Source organism: Hypanus sabinus, chromosome 27, assembly GCF_030144855.1.
Source record: "Hypanus sabinus isolate sHypSab1 chromosome 27, sHypSab1.hap1, whole genome shotgun sequence".
NCBI lineage: Eukaryota > Metazoa > Chordata > Chondrichthyes > Myliobatiformes > Dasyatidae > Hypanus > Hypanus sabinus.
The window spans coordinates 1,327,640-1,347,079 of record NC_082732.1 but is presented as its reverse complement, the minus strand read 5'-3'; the positions used below and the strand labels follow the sequence as shown (position 1 = coordinate 1,347,079).

The following is a 19,440-nucleotide window of genomic DNA, read 5'->3' as shown; positions in this document are numbered from 1 at the left end:
GGTCTTATATAGCTGTAACATTACCCCACAGCTCTTGAACTCAATCCCACAGTTGTTGAAGGCCAATGCACCATATACCTTCTCAACAAGGCTGCACAGCAGCCTTCAATGTCCTGTGGACACGTACCCCAAGATCTCTCTGGTCCCTCACATTGCCAAGAGTCTTACCATTAATACTACATTCTGTCTCCAAATTTGACCTATGAAAATGAACCGCTTCACACTTATCTGGGTTGAACTTCTCAGCCCAGTTCTACATCCCATTGATGTCCTGCTGTAACCTCTGCCAACCCTCCAGACTATCCACAACACCAACCCCCCCCCCCAACCTTTGTGCCATCAGCAAACTTACTAACCCATCCCTCCATTTCTTCATCCAGGTCATTTATAAAAATCACTAAGAGGAGGGGTCGCAGAACAGATCCCCGCTGAACACTACTGGTCACCGACCTCCATGCAGAATATGAACCATCTACAAACACCCTTTGCCTTCTGAAGGCAAACCAATTCTGGGTCCACAGAGCAAGGTCTCCTTGGATCCCATGCCTTCTTACTTTCTGAATGAGCCTTACATGGAAAAGTTTATCGAATGAAAAACAGAAATCCATATACACTACATCCATTGCTCTACCTTCAGTGGCGTTTTGTTACATCTTCAAATAATTCAGTCAGGCTTGTAAGGCATGACCTGCCCTTGACAAAGCCATGCTGACTATCCCTAATCAGACCCTGTCTCTCAGGATCTTTGTCAACAACTTGCCCACCACTGAAGTAAGATTCACTGGTCTATAATTTCTTAGGTTAACTCTACTCCATTTCTTGGAAAAGGGAACAATATTTGCAACGTTGCAATCCCCTGATACTTCTCTCATCCCCATTGATCATTGCATCATCATCACTGGAGGCTCAGCAATCACCTCCCTTGCTTCCCAATGGTCTAGGATATATCTTGTCTGGTCCAGGTGATTTATCTAACAATGCTTTTCAAAAGCTCTAGCACATCCACTTGCTAGATGTTTATATGCTCAAATGTTTCAGTCTGCTGTAAGTCATACCCACAATTACCAAGGTCCTTTTCCCTGGTGAATACTGAAGCAAAGTATTCATTAAGTACTTCTGCTACTGCCTCCGACTCCATGTCACACCTGATTGGTCCTATTCTCACAAGACTTATCCTCTTGCTCTTCACATACTTGTAGAATGCCCTGGAGTTTTCCTTAATCCTGCTCACCAAGATCTTCTCATGACCCCTTCTAGCTCTCACAATTTCATTCTTTCCAAGGTAACCTTGTAAATTTCTAGAGCTCTATCAGTACCTAGTTTCTTAAACCTTTGTAAGCTTTTCTTAACTAGATTTTCCACATCCTTTGTGCACCATGGTTCTTTTACCCTACCATCCTTTCCCTGCCTCAATGGAACGCACCCATGCAGAACACCATGTAAATGTTCCCTGTACATTTGCCACATTTCTGCCATGCGTTTTTTCTGAGAACATCTGCTCTCAATTTTTGCTCCCAAGTTCTTGCCTACTCCAATTACATCACATTTCCCCTGCCCCAATTAAATGTTTTCCCAAATTGTCTGATCCTATCCTTCTCCAGCCCCATGGTAAATGAGATAGAGTTCTAATCACTATCTCCAAAATGCTCTCCCACCAAGAGATCTGACACCTGACCAGGTTCATCTCCCAATACCAGATCAAGTACAGCTTCTCCTCTAGTTGGCTTATCTATATATTGCATTAGGAAACCCTCCTGAACATACCTAACAAACCCTACCCCATCTAAACCCCTTGCTCTAAGGAGATGCCAGTCAATATCAGAAAAATTAAAATCACCCATCACAACAACCCTATTAGTATTGCACTGTTCCAGAATCTGCCTTCCTATCTGCTTCTCAATGTCTGTTACTATTGAGATATCTATAAATTACCCAGTAGAGTTACTGCCCCCTTCCTGTTTCTGACTTCCACCCACAATGACTCAGTAAACAATCCATCCATGACCTCCACCTTTTCTGCAGCCGTGATACTATCCCTAATTAGCAATACCATGCCCCCATCTCTTTTACCTCCCTCCCTCTCCTTTTTGAAACATCTAAAGCCCAACATACTCAGCAGCTATTCCTCCCCCAAGACTTCCAAGGCTCTGTACTGTAATGGCCACAACATCATAGTTCCATGTATTGATCCATGCTCTAAGTTCATCCACTTTGTTTATGATACCCCTTGCATTAAAATAGACACATCTCAAACCATCAGACTGAGTGTTTCTTTGCTCTATCATCTGCCTATCCTTCCTCACAAACTCCCTACAAGGTGTCTCTACTCGTGTGCCAACCACCCCATCCTCTGTCTCTTCACTTCGGTTCCCACACCCCTGCAAATCTAGTTTAAACCCCACCACGCAATAGCATTAACAAACCTCCCCAACAGGATGAGCCAAAGCCCTACCACTCCTACTCAGACTACGCTGATGACCGCTCTGCTAGGCAGTGTCTCCCTTTTATCCCACAACCTTCCCAGCAGCCTTGCATGATGATGAGCTAATGTGTCTGTGCACCTCTCCCAATGAAAGAAACTCCTCACTTATTAAATCTTCCCAGTGGCCTTGCATGATGACGAGCTACTGCGTCTGCACACTTCAATCGAACCTCCCGCTGAAAGAAATTTCATGACTTAGAAGGAGAAAAAGGGTCGACAGTGGAGATGGGGATGGGAGATGTGACAAAGGGACATGTTGTGGTATATGGGAGGGTAGCTTTGGTGGTTCAGTTTATCTGAAATTGGGAAATTCAATGTTTATATCATTGAGTTGTCAGTTACCCAAGCGGCACATGAGGTGTAATTCATCCATTCTGTATTTCTCCTCTCTGTAGCATTAAAGAAAGCCTGAGGACAGGCAGGTCGGTGTTGGAATTGGAAGAATTAATGTAACATGCAGATGGAAGATCAAGATGCTGCTGCAGACAGCATGCAGATGTCCCACAGGACGGTCAACCAGTCTATGCATGGTTTCACCATTGTAGAGGAGACCACACGGTGTACATCAAAGGTGCATGTGAATCTGTGTTGCATTGGGAAGGGCTGTTTTGGCTCTTGGATAGAGAATGCACAGGGACAGGACTGGCACCTCCTATGGTTGCAGGGGAAAATGACAAGGGAGGAGGAGGGGTGGGTGAAATGGATGAGTAGACCAGAAAGGGAGTGGTTCCTGTGGACTACCTGAAATCTCACAACACTCTGTCTACTGTTGCCTATCCTCAGGGTAGGTAGGCTCTTTGGAGCAATGGAGAAGGGTAGCAGTAATATGCTGGGCCACTGGGATGTAAATGGCAGACTCGAGGTTGGGACTGGTCTCCCATCAATGTCCTATTGCCTGTGGGCACTGTCCGAAGTCCTGGAACTAGATACTTTCCTGTCCCTTAGCATCCTCCTCCCACCAGAGCAGGGCACAGAAGTCAAAGCAGAAGCAACTCTCCAGAGGACCCAGCAGGAGTAGAGGGGGTTACGACAGAGTACACTTTCCCAACAGATGTAGGTGAGGAGAAGTTCACTAGAATGCAAGGTGGAACATCGGAGGGGGTGACAGTCATCTCCAGAGTGTCACAATCAGGAATATCTGTCCATGGTGAGAGCAATCTTAATGAATACAGCCTTCCTGTACAGTTTAGAGGTCAGGCCAATGGTTGAGGGCCCAGCAACCTAGGTTGTTGTCCTTACATATTTTGATGGTTGTATTTAGCTGCATACCCAAACATGACGACCAAATTCTGTGTAAACTCCTCTTCCTTTGATGTTAATAATCTGACTGGGGAGTCTTTAGCTGCCATAACAAGGAAATTGCTTGCCACTGGCTATGGTGGAGTGGTCATGGAGACTCTGCTACACTCCCCGGTGAGGTCTCTGCTCCCAGGTCAGCTGAAGCCAGATCCTAAATCTTTACCCAGCCATTGCAGCTGAACTGAGCTGATGAGTGGTCTGGCAGTTTACAAAATCTGTCTCCACAACCTCTCCGCTATCTGTTCTGGCAATCTGGTTCCAATCCCCCTGCAACTCCAGCTTAAATCTCTCCCACTGCCCCCCCTCCCCAACCTCCCATGTGAAGCACTAGCAAAACCTTCCCAGTAGGATATTCGTCCCCCTCTAATTTAGCTGCAAACTGCCTTTTCTCTATAGGTCCCACTTTGCCAGGAAGAGAGACCAATGTTCCAAAAATCGGAAGCCTTCCCTTCTACAATAACTCCTGAGACACGTGCTAAATTGTATGAACTTCCTGTTTCTGGCCTCAGTAACAGGTGGCATAGTCACCACGTTTCACCAAGTGCAGAGTGAAAGACACTGAAGCAGGTCGACAGTTCACAGACTTTAATACAAACGGTGCTAGAGGGAAAATAAAACAATAAACACTAGGCCAAGCAGGGCATTAACTAAAACTCTCAAAGGAAAACAAAGCTTACATTGCGGCTGAAAAGAACAGCTAAACATTATTTTCAATATTGCTAGTCTTCAGAGCCAGTTGATTTGAAAGTCCAATACCTCAGGGAAGGCCGAATACACAACAGCAGCGAAGCGTTGCTATGCTCTGTCTAAGTCTCGATAAGCACTATGACGACAAGAATGGAGTTAACCACTATCATGATTAAATAATAATTAGCTGACACGTGCAAATTCACAAGCGCAATTGCCGTATCTACTGCGCTGCCGAATCGTGGTTGTGACAGGGACCCCGTCTCTAGGTGCAGCCCCTGACGCGCCACAGACCTGTGTCCGCTGGAAATCCCAGATCAGCGACTTGGCCAAGATGTCCTTTGCTGGGATCCAAATACGTTCTTCTGGGCCATGCCCTTCCCAGTCCACAAGGTATTGTACCCGGCGAGATGCCAGGTGGGGAGGAAGGAGAGATGGGGTGACTGGAGCCAGGGGAGAGGTAGTAACCGGCTTGAGCTGGGAAACATGTAATACTGGGTGGATCTCCAGTGATGCCGGCAGACGCAATCTATAGGATACCTTGTTGACAGCCTTTTCCACTACAAACGGTCCAACGTAGTGTGATGCCAATTTCCGGTTCTCAACTTTCAGGGGAAGATCCCTAGATACCAAACAGACCTCCTCCCCTGGCTTGAATAGCCTTACCTGTCGACAAAATCGATCAGCCTGCCCAGAGTGTTGTTTCTGGGGATGCAGCAGAGTAGCCCTGGCCGGTCTCCAGGTCCGTTTGTAGCGCTGGATCAGCTGTTCAGCAGCAGGAACTCCTATGTCGATCTCCTGATCAGGGAGGTTCTTGTGTGCGATCTCTGCCCAAACCAATTGTGAGCTCCAGGATGTGTTGTTGAAGGAGGCAAGACAGCGCAGGGTTGTCTCCAACTCCTGGTTCACTCTCCCAGTCTGGCCATTGGATTGCAGGTGGAAGCCAGATGAGAGGCTCCTATAAGAGAGCAGAAAGCCTTCCAAAAGTGGGGAGTGAAATGTGGTCCATGATCAGACACTATGTCTTGAGGAAAACAAAGAAGGAACACATGTTGAACCATGAGTGCGGCAACGAAGTGGGCAGCTGTGGAAAATCGGTCCACAATGTCAAAAATGGTGGTGTTTCCATTAGACGGGGGCAGCCCAGTGATGAAATCTACAGAGAGGTGGGATCAGGGGCAGTGGGGCACAGGCAGTGGACATCCTGGGACATAGATGGCCACCAAAATTGTCTCATTATAAACTCCTGAGCCCATTGAATTCCCTGATGTCCAGCCAGATGGGAGGAGTGACCCCATCCCAACACTTGGGAATGCACAGCAGCAGGGACAAACAGCCATTTGGGAGGTCCCCCATCCAGGCCTTGATCTGATTGTTGGGTGGCCCTCACTCTGCCTCTATCCCCAGATCACCGGAGCAGCGATACACGAGTGAGGAAGAATGGGCTCTGCACTGGCATTGTTCTCTGATCCATCCAATGATAAGTGAGGAGGAAACTGAACCGTGTGAAGAAGAAGAGAGCCCACCGGGCTTGACGACAGTCGAGTCTTGTAGCATCCTGAGGTTTTTGTGATCTGTCTAGACCAAGAATGGATGCTCTGCCCCCTCCAGCCAGTGTCACCATTCCTCCTTGATAGCCAGAAGCTCCTGGTTCCTGATGTTGTAACTTGACGGGAAAGAAAGGCACAAGGGGGCAGCTGGCTATCCGCAGACAAGCGCTGAGAGAGGACAGCTCCAATGCTGACATCGGATGCATTCACCTCAACACTGAATAGCTGAGATGGGTCTGGGTGTTGCTGCAAAAGGGCAGTGGTGAAACATTGCTTTAGCTCAGAAAATGCTTGGTCGGCATCATCCATCCAATGGAATCCTGCCCAGGTCTTCTTGTTGAGTGTATTAACTGGAGCCGCAATGGAGGCAAAATTTCAGAGAAGTGGCGGTAAAAGTTCACAAAACCCTACCTGTTTGACTATAGACAGTTTGAGCCACTCTGCAACTTGACTAGGGTCCATTTTAACACTGGACGGGTAAGTATATAGGCCAAAAACGACACCTGGTCTTTATGGAAATCACATTTCTCAGGCTTGGCGTGCAAGTCAGTTTTGAGAAGGCGTTTGAGTACTCTCCGGACATACCAGACGTGCTCCTGATGACAGCAGGAATAGATAAGGATGTCATCTAAATACACAAACTGGTTCAACATGTCCCTGAGCACATTGTTAATCAAGGCCAGACCAAAACGTATTACCAGGTATTCATAGTGACCATAGTGCAGAAAGCCGTTTTCCACCCACCACCTTCTCTTATGCGAAGAAGATTGTAAGCATTGCGCAGATCAATTTTGGAAATTATTGTTGCTTCCTGGAGATGTTCAAACGCAGACGCCAGCAAGGGTAGTGGTTCTTCACGGTGATGTTGTTCAGGGGCCGATAATCGATGCAGGGACGGAGCTTGCCATCTTTCTTGCTTACTAAAAAGAAGCCTGCTCCTGCTGGTGAGGGTGACAGACAGATAAACCCCATGGCCAATGCCTCCTTGATGTATTCCTCCACGGCCATCGTTTCAGGATGAGAAAGGGAAAAGACCCGGACCCCGGGAGGACTAGCGCCAGGTAGGAGGCCTATGGCACAGTCGTATGGCCGGTGTGGGGGCAGGGTGGTGGCCTTTCTTTTACTGAAAACATCAAGGAGATCTGCATATTCAGCTGGAATCCCAGACAAGTCCACGTCCTTAGCTGACACAGGAGAGGGTTCATGGAATGGAGCTTGAGCTGGACCCAGACAGGTAGACAGGCATGCCAGTCCCCACTCTTGGAGTATCTTCAGAGACCAATCGTTCCATGGGTTATGTAGGGGTAACCAGGGGAGACCAAGTAGCAGTGGCAGTTCAGGTGAATTAACCAGATAGAAAGATATTTCATCATGATGGTTGCCTTTGAGCACCAGTTGGAGGGGTTGGGTGGAAAGGCGTATCTTGACGGTTCCCGGACATCGACCATCCAGCGCCTTCCTGAGATGGGACTCCCCATCTCTGAGTGAGAGAGATGTCCATGAGATTCCCGGCTGCAGCGGAGTCAATAAACACGTTACGTTCGTGGGTCTGAGACCTCCATGACAAGCAAGCTGCATTACAGAATTAGGGGAAGCTGACTGAAGAGAGAACCGACCGGTCAGGATTCCCCTCCCTGGTTACAGGTATTCTCTTTTACTGGAAGCTTGGCATGGCCCGGAAGTATCCTGGATCGCCAGAATAGAGGGAGGTACTTGTCTTCCGATGCCACTCTCGTTCCTCCTGAGACAGGCGCATGAGCCCCACTTTCATAGGTTCCTCCGTGGGCTGGGTGCTGGGTGGTGAGGGAGGGGGAGAGGGCGAGGAAAGACGGTGATTAGGTGAGGGAGGGAGAGAGGGCAAGGAAAGACAGTGATTAGGTGAGGGAGGGAGAGAGGGCGAGGAAAGACAGTGATTAGGTGAGGGAGGGAGAGAGGGCGAGGAAAGACAGTGATTAGGTGAGGGAGGGAGAGAGGGCGAGGAAAGACAGTGATTAGGTGAGGGAGGGAGAGAGGGCGAGGAAAGACAGTGATTAGGTGAGGGAGGGAGAGAGGGCGAGGAAAGACAGTGATTAGGTGAGGGAGGGGGAGAGGGCGAGGAAAGACAGTGATTAGGTGAGGGAGGGGAGAGGGCGAGGAAAGACAGTGATTAGGTGAGGGAGGGAGAGAGGGCGAGGAAAGACAGTGATTAGGTGAGGGAGGGGAGAGGGCGAGGAAAGACGGTGATTAGGTGAGGGAGGGAGAGAGGGCGAGGAAAGACAGTGATTATGTGAGGGAGGGGGAGAGGGCGAGGAAAGACAGTGATTAGGTGAGGGAGGGGGAGAGGGCGAGGAAAGACAGTGATTAGGTGAGGGAGGGGAGAGGGCGAGGAAAGACAGTGATTAGGTGAAGGAGGGAGAGAGGGCGAGGAAAGACAGTGATTAGGTGAGGGAGGGAGAGAGGGCGAGGAAAGACGGTGATTAGGTGAGGGAGGGAGAGAGGGCGAGGAAAGACAGTGAATAGGTGAGGGAGGGGGAGAGGGCGAGGAAAGACAGTGATTAGGTGAGGGAGGGAGAGAGGGCGAGGAAAGACAGTGATTAGGTGTGGGAGGGAGAGAGGGCTAGGAAAAACAGTGATTAGGTGAGGGAGGGAGAGAGGGCGAGGAAAGACAGTGATTAGGTGAGGGGGGAGAGGGCGAGGAAAGACAGTGATTAGGTGAGGGAGGGAGAGAGGGCGAGGAAAGACAGAGATTAGGTGAGGGAGGGAGAGAGGGCGAGGAAAGACAGTGATTAGGTGAGGGAGGGAGAGAGGGCCAGGAAAGACGGTGATTAGGTGAGGGAGGGGGAGGGGGCGAGGAAAGACGGTGATTAGGTGAGGGAGGGAGGGCGAGGAAAGACGGTGATTAGGTGAGGGAGGGGAGAGGGCGAGGAAAGACGGTGATTAGGTGAGTGAGGGAGAGAGGGCGAGGAAAGTCAGTGATTAGGTGAGTGAGGGAGAGAGGGCGAGGAAAGACGGTGATTAGGTGAGGGAGGGAGGGAGGGTGAGGAAAGACAGTTATTAGGTGAGGGAGGGGAGAGGGCGAGGAAAGACGGTGATTAGGTGAGGGAGGGAGAGAGGGCGAGGAAAGACGGTGATTAGGTGAGGGAGGGAGAGAGGGCGAGGAAAGACGGTGATTAGGTGAGGGAGGGAGGGAGGGTGAGGAAAGACAGTGATTAGGTGAGGGAGGGGAGAGGGCGAGGAAGGACGGTGATTAGGTGAGGGAGGGAGAGAGGGCGAGGAAAGACGGTGATTAGGTGAGGGAGGGAGGGAGGGTGAGGAAAGACAGTGATTAGGTGAGGGAGGGAGAGAGGGCGAGGAAAGACGGTGATTAGGTGAGGGAGGGAGAGAGGGCGAGGAAAGACAGTGATTAGGTGAGGGTGTGATGCACCATCAATAACTCTCTCTGAGACGTAAAGGCAAGATATCGGCTTTTATTGACTGGAAGAAGGAACAAGCAGTGGTTGACCACCATACTACATCCTGGAGTCAGAGAGGTCGGGCTCAGACCTCAATCGCCTTTATACAGGGGTCTGTGGGAGGAGCCACAGGAGCAGTCAGCAGGGTGCGTGTCCAGGCAGTTCACCACCGGGAGGGGGAGAGGACAAGGGAAGACGTTTGAAACATTCTTTCCCAGCGCCACTCAGTTAACCGGTCATCAACTCGAATAGCCAGGTTAATTAAGTGATCCAGACTATCCTGCTCGTCCCGGACAGCGATCTCATGCCGGACCCCTGCATTCAGTCAACGCTGGAAGGCAGTGATGAGAGATCCCTCATTCCATCCCGTCTCTACTCCAAGGGTACGGAAATTGACTGCTTAGGCTCTCACCGTTCCTCTGTCTTGGCACAGGTTCAAGAGTCGGTGCACAGCCCCCTGACCCAGTACTGGAAGATCAAAAACCCTCCTTAACTCCGCCACAAAATGTCGGAACGACTGGGCTGCGGGGTATCCTTGCTCCCGTAAAGCGTTGAACAGGCTGAGTGGAGGCCCATCAAGAAGATTGACCATGTATGCCATTTTCCGTGCATCATCACCAAAACGACCAGGTTGGGCTGGGATGTCAGCTCGCATTGGGTAATAAAGTTCCTGCAACCGTCGGAATCGCCAGAGTATCTGCCTGGTGGTGGAATACTCGGTTCCTGTACGGTTGTGGGAGTCGGATCTGGTCTGGGCGCGGGAGCGGAAGCGTTAGTGGCAGAGGTTGTCGGGGCAGCAGAAAAGGTGGACCTGCGAGATGCTGGGAGCGGCCTGAAGCTGGCGATAAAGTTAATGGCTGTCGGCTGATGCTGGCTGTTCAGAGTAAGTTCGTGGACGGCAGAAGTGAGTGCGGAAATCGCAGACACCTGAGTCCGATTTTCTGTGGTGAGCTGTTGAACAGCTGCGGCTGGGGAATATACCTGTTCCTCCAAGTGAGACTGGACTTGTCGGCATGAGGTTATCTGCCTCATTGCCTCCGTAACTTCACTCAGAACAGATTCCTTTGCCTGTAGGCTATCTCCTACCTGACCAATGAATCAATTACCAATGACCAAGTTCAGCTGTTCTCTCTGTCTCTGGCTCTGGTCGAGATTTGCTGTCACTGCGGTTCGGATATGGCCCAAGTGCAGAGTGAGAGACGTTGAAGCAGGCCGATAGTTCACAGACTTTAATACGAAGAGTGTTAAAGGGAAAATAAAACAATAAATGCTAGGTCAAACAGGGCCGATAACTAAAACACTCAAAGGGAAACGAAGCCTACACTGCAGCTGAAAACATTAAACCAATACTGCTGGTCTTCAGACTCAGTTGACTTGAAAGTCCAACAACTCAGGGAAGGACTAATACTAAACAGCAGCGAAGTGTTGTTATGCTCTATCCAAGCCTCCATAGGCACTACGACGACAAGAATGGATCACCATTAAATAATAATTACCTGCCACATGCAAATTCAAAGCCGTGTCTACTGCGCAGCCGAATCCGTAGTTGTGACAGGTTAGGTGCAACCCTGAGGTGCAATCCTGTCCTTCATCTTTGCAGAACCTCACCCCTCTTCCTACCTATGATATTGGTACCTGTATGGACCACAAACACTGGCTCCTCACCTTCCCACTTAATGCTGAGGACTCAATCCCAGATGTCCCTGACCCTGGCACCCGGGAGGCAACATATCAGAAACAGGGATCTTGTCCTTGTCCACAGAACCTCCTTTCCGTTCCCCTTGTATCACCACAACTTGCCACTACTACCCCTTCCCTTCTGAGCCAGAGTCAGACTCAGTGCCACAGACCTGACCGCTGTTATTTTCCTCTGATAGGTCATCCCCACCAACAGTATCCAAAATGATACACCTATTATTGAGGGTGGTGTGCTCGGCACTGGCTGCTTAACCCTTTTCTCTTTCTTGACTGTCAGCCAGTTTTCTGTGTCCTGCACCTTAGGTGGAAATACCTCTCTATATGTCTTGTCCAGCACCCCCTCAGCCTCCAAATGATCTGGAGCTCCTTCAGTTCCAGCTCCATCTCCTTAATGCAGTGTTAGAAGCAACAAGTAGATAGATGTACTTCTTGCAGGTGAAGTCATCAATGTCACAACCATGGATTCAACAATGTAGCAGACAAGGCAATTGCACTCATGAATATGCACATTATTATTTCATTGTGATTGTATTTAACTCCATTCTTTCTGTCGTAGTGCTTGTCGAGACTTGAACCCAGCACAGCAATGCTTTGCTACTGCTTGCATACGGCCTTGCCTGGGAAATTGGACTGTCGAGTCAAGTGACTCTGAAGACTAGCGATATTCATTTTATATTTAGTTATTCCTTTCAGCTGCAGTGTAGGCTTCGTTTTCCATTTGAGAGTTTTAGTTAATGGCCCTGTTTGGTCTAGTGTTTATTGTTTTCTGTTCCCTCTAACTCTGTTTGCATTAAAGTCTGTGAACTATCGACCTGCTTCAGTGTCTCTCACTCTGTACTTGGGCCATATCCAAAACTGGATGACAATCAGGGACACTGGAGATCCTTTACTTTCCCACATCTCACAACATAAGCATTCAACTATCCTGCATGACATTCCTACTGCTCTAACTGCAACTTAATATGAATGAAACAAAATAAAATGAACAAAAATCTATCTCCAGCTTTTCACGTTCTCTTTCTCTAGCCTCACCTTGCTGAAGCCTCAAAAAGCTAAAATCTGAAAATCCCCACTCTAGCAATGGCCACTCCACCTCATTTTAATTTGCCGAGATTATCCACCTCGACCTCCTCCAGAAGTCCCCAGTATCCCAGATGTCAATATGCAGCCAATCTAATTCACTCCACGTGATATCAAGAAACAGCGGAAAGCACTGGATACTGCAAAGGCTATGGGCCCAGACAAAATCCCAGCATACACTCCTGAAGACACGTGCTCCAGAACTTGCCGCACCACTAGCCGAGCTGTTCCAGTACAGCTAAACCACCAACATCTAACCGACAATGTGAAAAATTGTCCAGTTGTGTCCTGTACACAAGAAACAGAACAAGTCCAAACCAGCCAATTACCACCTTATCAGCCTACTCTCAATCATCAGCAAAGTAATGGAAGGGGTCATCAACAGTGCTATCATGCAGCACCTACTGGGCAATAACCTGCTTACGGATGCCCAGTTTGGGTTTCGTCAAGGCCACTCAGCTCCTGACCTCATCACCTCCTTGTCCAAACATGGACCAAAGAGCTAAATACCAGAGGTATTTAGCTCTCAACATCAAGGCAGCATTTGACTGAATATGGCATAAATGTGCCCTAGTTAAAATTGAGTCAATGGGAATTAATGGAAAGACCTTGGAATCATACATGACCCAAAAGAAGATGGTTGTGGTGGTTGGAAGTCACTCATCTCATCCTCAGGACATCTCTGCAGGAGTTCCTCAGGAATGTGTCCTAGGACTAACTATTTTCAGTTGCTTCATCAATGACCTTCCTTCTGTCATAAGGTCAGAAGTGGGGATGTTCATAGATGACTGCACAATGTTCTGTTCCTTGGATGGTGAAGCAGTTCATACCCAAATGCAGCAGGACTTGGACAATATCCAGGCTTGGGCTGACAAATGGCAAATAACATTTAAGCCAAGTAAGTGCCAGGCAATGACCATCTCCAACAAGAGAGGCTGTAACCATCATCCCTTGACATTCAGTGGCATCACCATTACTGAGTCCCCTAATATCAACATCCTGGGGTTACCATTAACAGGAAACTGAACTGGTCTACCCATATAAACACCATAACTACCAGAGCAGGTCAAAGGCTAGGAATCCTGCAGCATTTAGCTCACCTCCTGACTCCCCAAAGCCTGTCCACCATCTACAAGGCTCAGGTCAGGAGTGTAATGGAATACTCGTCACTCCCCTGGCTCCATCACCACTCAAGAAGCTTGACACCATCCAGTACAAGGCAAACACTTGATTGGTACCCGTTCCACAAGCATCCAATCCCTCTACCATCGACAGACAATTGCAGCAGTGTGTACTATCTACAAGATGCACTGCAACAACACCTAAGGCAGCACCTTCCAGACCCACGACCACTACCGTCTAGAAGGACGAGAACAGCAGATATCTGGGAACACCACCACTTGGAAATCCCCCTCCAAGTCACTCACCACCCTGACTTGGAAACATATTGCTGTTTGTTCATTGTCACTAGGTCAAAGTCATAGAATTCCCTCCCTAACAGCACTGTGGGTGTACCTACACTAAATGGACTGCAGCGGCTCAAGAAGGCAGCTCATCACCACCTCCTCAAGGGAAACTAGGGATGGGCAATAAATGCTGGCTTAACTGGCGAAGTCCACATCTGGAAATGAATAAATTATAAATGAATCTTGATCTCTGATTGGCTGCTGTTCATGTCAACTGCAAACTTATCAATCACCCCTCATGCATTTGTACTTCAAACCATAAGACCAAGGAGCTGAATTAGGCCATGTGGCCCATCAAGTCTGCTCTGCCATTTCATCATGGTGTGATCCATTTCCCTCTCAATTCCATTCTCATTAATGTACAAATCACTAATGTATATCACAACTAGTAAAGTTCCTAGCACCAGTCCCTGTGGTACACCACAGGTCACTTGTTTCCAATCACAAATTCAGCTCTCCTTCATCACCATGTTCCTCTCAATACTAATTTTGACCCTTGTCTCGATCCCATGGGTTTAACTAGTCTAATGTGTGGGACCTTAACAAAGACCTCAATGAAGTCACTGTTGACTACATCAACCTCTTGTTAAAACATGCTGTACTTTGAAAATGTAATTAAATCAGTCTGACAGGATACCTGACAATTCCATCTTTTATTAATCTATTCATCTTGTTTTTACAATAACATTCCTTTCAAAGATGTTAGACTCAGTCTATATTTCCCTGAAAGTACCAACAACAGGTGGATTGGCTGAAAAAGGCATATGACATGCTTGCCTTCATCAGATGGTGCATAGAATATAAAAGTTGAGAGATGTTATATTGCAACTTTACAAAACACTGCACTTGTGTACAGCTCTGGTCACCATGCTCCAGGAAGGATGGGGTTGCTCTGGAGAGAGTGCAGAGGGTATTATCCAGGATGTTGCTTGTACTGCTGTTTTAGGGTCATGCAATGAGTGACAGATGACACATATTTTCCATCATAGAAACTGTTCTACATAATTCACAAGCACTGTCATTGAGTTGTTGTGTTAACTTTAAGAGATGGTGTCTGACATAATGACATCAGCATAAGGCAACTGCTTTTGGTTTGTTTGTAATGGAAGTAGAGTGCTATGGCTTTTGTTAAGCACATAAAATGACTCTTGCAAGTTTTATTCGCAAAATCCTACATTGGTGACCCTGATGTTCTCGGCCAGTTCCAGACTTACTCAGCAAAGTATTGACAAATGCAGTCGCTTTGAAGCTGCTGGAATTTTGGGAGCAGTATGCTAACAAGTGGTTTGCAAAGGCAGAAGCAAGATCGCACTGTGAGAAATCACCGCAGACAATGCTTATTTTTACTACATCATAGCATTGTTAAGTGGTTCCACTTCAGCCAGAGTGGTGAGTCTACTAAAAGATCTACCTGCGCATTATAAATATGTCACTTTGAAAACTCAACTATTACAGACTCTTGGACTGTCCGAGTCTGAACGCATCAAACAGTTGCTCTCCTTGCGCAGCCTGGGTGATGCTAGGCTTCGGAACTAATGAACCACATGCTGTCTCTCCTGATCAATCACTATCCTTACTTTATTTTTAAAGATTCTTTATGCAACAAATGCCTGATCAAGTTCACACTGCCCTTGTTAATAGACCCGTCAGGGACTCTAGGGAGCTTGCTAAAATGACCAAAAATCTACACTCAGCTAGGCAGAGGTGCATCGTTCCTCCTCCTTCCCTGGTCTTAATAAGCCCTGCCCAGCAGACTCATGCCCATGGCTCCAGACCAGACAACACTGGGTCTGTTTTTACCATGTACAACTTGGCACGAAAGCCAAAAATTGCTGACTGCCATGGAGCTTCAACAGTGCATGGGGTTGAGCATTTTGTCTCCACAAATGGCTCACTGGTCCATGCCTGTGCACTTTGACTAGACACAGAAAAGCTGGCCAGCACAAAGGCTGAGTTTTCTAATATGGAAATGCTTGACATTATATGCTGGTTCAATAGCCCTTTGGCTTCGCCCCTCCACCCAGTCCCTCAGCTGCCTTAATGATGTGAGGCCACCACCCACAATTGTTACCTGGTCCACATATCCATGATTTTTCAGCATGTTAAACCAGGAAGGTAATTTTTTCTAAAGTGCCTACCATCAAGCGCCTGCTTGTGCTGAGGATAGTCCCAACACTGCTGTTATAATCCCATTGGGCCAATTTGAGTTCCAGCAACTAATGGACTCTGTGTTAAAAGCCTTAGGTTTTCTTTCTGTTTACCCGAGTGACATACTTGTCACCAGTGCATCGAAAGCCAAACACTTCTCACATCTCCACACACTTGACAAGAGCTTAAGTCAACATGGGCTGATAATTAACCCTGTTAAATCCCAGATTGGGTTGTTTACTATTGACTTTCTGGGCCACTGCACACAGGTGCAACACCTGTGCCATCAAAAGTCATTGCTATTATGGACTTTCCACTCCCCTGCACTACTAAAGCACGAGAAGAGTTTTTAGGTATAATTAATTTTTATCACCTTTTCATTCTGTGAGCTGCTGAACTAATGCTCCCCTTGTATGGTGCCCTTAAAGGTAGAGCTCCTAAGTGCATGCTTGAGAGATCAGTGCATATCAGCAGACTATTTGATGACAACAAACGAGCTCGTTCCAAAGTGACCCTCCTGGTACACTCATTTCCCAGCTCATCTATAGGCATCTCCATTGATGCCTCAGTCTGTGCTGTGCATGAACATTTGGTTGGAAGCATGTGGCAGCAGTTCTTCCCCAACCCCCTTGAGAGGAAGTACAAGTTTCTCAGTCTCTGACTGTCAGCCATTTTCATTTTCCAATAGAGGGTTAGCATTCCACAGTGTTCGTTCCACAAACTTCTCATGCACATGACAGTCAAAGTGTCATCACTAGCAATGCCACCAGGCCTACATTTTGGAATTCATTACAGACATACAGCACATCGAAGGGAAAAATAATGCTGTGGCTGATTACCTCTCACAACCCACCATTGATGCCATACACATTGGGGTTGACTTGCTAGCATAGCAGCTGGCCAAGGCCTACAGGACAGTATTTGGCTGATGTGAAGTTCAGGGATGCAAGAATTCCTCTCCTGTGTGATGTTTCAAACAATTGCTCTTGCCCCATCGTGCCTGCAGACTGTTTTTAACTCCATTCATGGCTTCTTGCGTCCAGGAGGGTTGGCTTAGCAGAAACTGGTTGCATTGAAGTTTGTGTGGCACGGCCTTATGAAACATGTGAGAGACTGGATTACAGCCTGTGTTGTGTGTCAGCATGTTTGGTCACCTTCAGCACCTTTTGAGGTTCCTGAATAACTGTTTAACCACGTTAACATGGACCTAGTTGGCCCTCTCTCCCGTCTCATAGTTTCATGCATCTCCTTACCGTGGTGGACCATACCACCAGATGGCTAGAGATTGTTCCTCTAGCATTAATAATGGCTGCAAATGTGGCTTCGGTGTTCATCAACACCTGGGTCATTCAATTTGGCACCCAGTCTGATATTTCTTTCAACTGTAGTTCCCAATTCACATCAGACCTCTGGATCACAATCTAACGTTGATTGCATCACACCATGTCACATCATCCACAGTACAATGGCCCGTGTGAGCATTTTCACTGTTCATTAAAGGCTGTGCTCAGGGCCTCCCTGATGGATGAGTGTTGGCATGATTATCTGTGAATCTTGCAGGGGCTCAGAACGGCTTCAAAAGAGGACCCACAGCCCTCTGCCAATGAGTCGGTGTATAGGCAACTGCTATGAGTGCTGGATGATTTTACTTCTGACACCATGACCTCCTGTTTGGATTCTTCGCAGCATCATGGCCTCCTCAGTAAACAATTCTTTTACACCTATTCCTACTAATAAGAGCATACAGCACTCTTGGGTTCCTGCTGACCTATGTTCTACCTTGTAAGCTCCCCTACGACGACCTGTTCTGCAGTTTGGAACAGTGTGAAAATACTTTTATTGTACATAGGAAGGGTAAATCTGAAATTATTTCTGTAGATTGCTTTAAACCAGCACAGCAAGTCCTGGATTGTACCCACTATCATGTGTCTGCTGTTCCTCCAACAAAGCAGAAAGGACCTGAGCTGGGCAGCTTATTCCAGCTCTAGACAGACTCATAATGCTGGTTTTGCTAATTCTGGGGGCAGCTGTGTATGGCAATGCAATGGGTGATGGATAACACATATTGTTCATAATAGAAACAGTTCTACATAATTCACAAACACTGGCATTGAGTTGTCTGTTCACAGAAAGAGAGTGTCTGACGTAATGACATCAGTGTAAGGTGACTGATTTTGGTTTGTTGGCAATGGGAGTAAAGGGTTGTGGTTTTAGTTAAGCATATTAAACACGCTAGCATGTTTTATTTGCAAAATTCTACAGGTGGAAGACCAAGACAGATTGCATAGCCTGGGCTTATTTACCTGGAAGATTCTGAGAAGTAATGGTATATTTTATTTTAATTGAAATAGCACAGAACAGCTATTCCACCCCTTCGAGCTGTTCTGCCCAACATACCCAATTTAATCCGAGCCTAATCACAGCACAATTCACAATAACTATTTAACCTACTAACTGGTTCGTCTTTGGACTGTGGGAGGAAAGCGGAGAAGACTCACAGATTCCATGGGGAGGAGGCATAAACTGCTTACAGAGGACATATGAACTGTCATAGCATCGTACTAACCGCTATACTACTGGTAGGTGTGTCAGAAACAAGCAGGCATAGCTTTCAGGTGAGGGGAAAGAGTTCTAATGCAGAACTGAGGAGTGAGTTGATACTTATAACATGATATTAGAGGAAGTGATGTATCTGATACAGTCAGTATCTTTAAAATACATTAAAAATGCAGTTGAAAAGGCAAGGCATTGAAGAGGTCAGGCCTAATGTGGCCAGAGTGTGAAGCATAACAAGACATAGATGTAGTGAACTAATGGACCTGTTTCTGTGCTCTTTGACTCTGGCACAACCCTTGCCTCTTCTTCTAAATTCCCTTGCTCTTTCTGCCCTTGTCGCCCCCTATCTCTCTATCCCCATCTATTGCCGTTATCACCCCTGTACATCCTTCCCTCTTGCTTCACTTCCTCCATCTCCCCTCCCATGTGCTACCTCTCAGTGCAGCTGTGCGTCCCTTTCACTTTGTTCATTAGTTTTACTCCCAGTTCTTGCTTCCTCTAGTGGAATTCCACAGGGCTCAGGGTTGGGACTGCAGGTCTTTACTTTATATGGTAATGATCTGGATGAAGAAACCAAAGGTATTGTAGTTCAAAGTTTGAAGTCATTGCAGCTAGGTTTGTAGATGATAGCAAGATAGGTGGAGGAGCAGGCAGTGTTGTTGAGACAAGGAGCCTGCAGAAGGACTAGGACAGGTTGAAAAAGTGGCAGATGGTATACAGCATTGTGAAAAGTGGGGTTATGCACTTTGGTAGGAAAAATAATGGTGTTATTTATCCAACCAAAATGTCAATTGTTTAATCCTCTCTATGCATGTTGCATGAAGGGCTGTGTTCCTACAGCATTTTGAGTTTATGTTCAAAAGAATAGCCCCAGGCTTGATGCATGTGGAATATTTGATGCTTTTGAACCTGTATTCTTACAGAGTACAGAAGATTAAAGGGGAATCTCATTGAAAAGTACTGGATACTTAAAATTCTCAATAGAGTGGACGTGGAAAGTATGTCCCTATTAGGAAAATCTAGGATCTAAGGGCTCAGGATAT

At 47.2% G+C, this 19,440-nt stretch overlaps 1 long non-coding RNA gene across 2 annotated transcripts in view; it reads left to right on the top strand.

Annotated features, from left to right (window-relative positions):
* Positions 1-14,781, top strand: part of LOC132381969 (uncharacterized) — a 48,813-nt gene extending 34,032 nt beyond the window's left edge. Inside the window, exons 3-4 of one of the 2 annotated variants that reach the window (XR_009508154.1) lie at positions 2,878-3,053; positions 12,174-14,781. This is a non-coding gene — a long non-coding RNA (uncharacterized LOC132381969). Of the gene's footprint in view, positions 1-2,877; positions 7,797-12,173 lie in introns of those variants that run through there. The other variant, XR_009508153.1, reaches the window with a different exon arrangement.
* Positions 14,782-19,440: the final 4,659 nt, after the last annotated feature.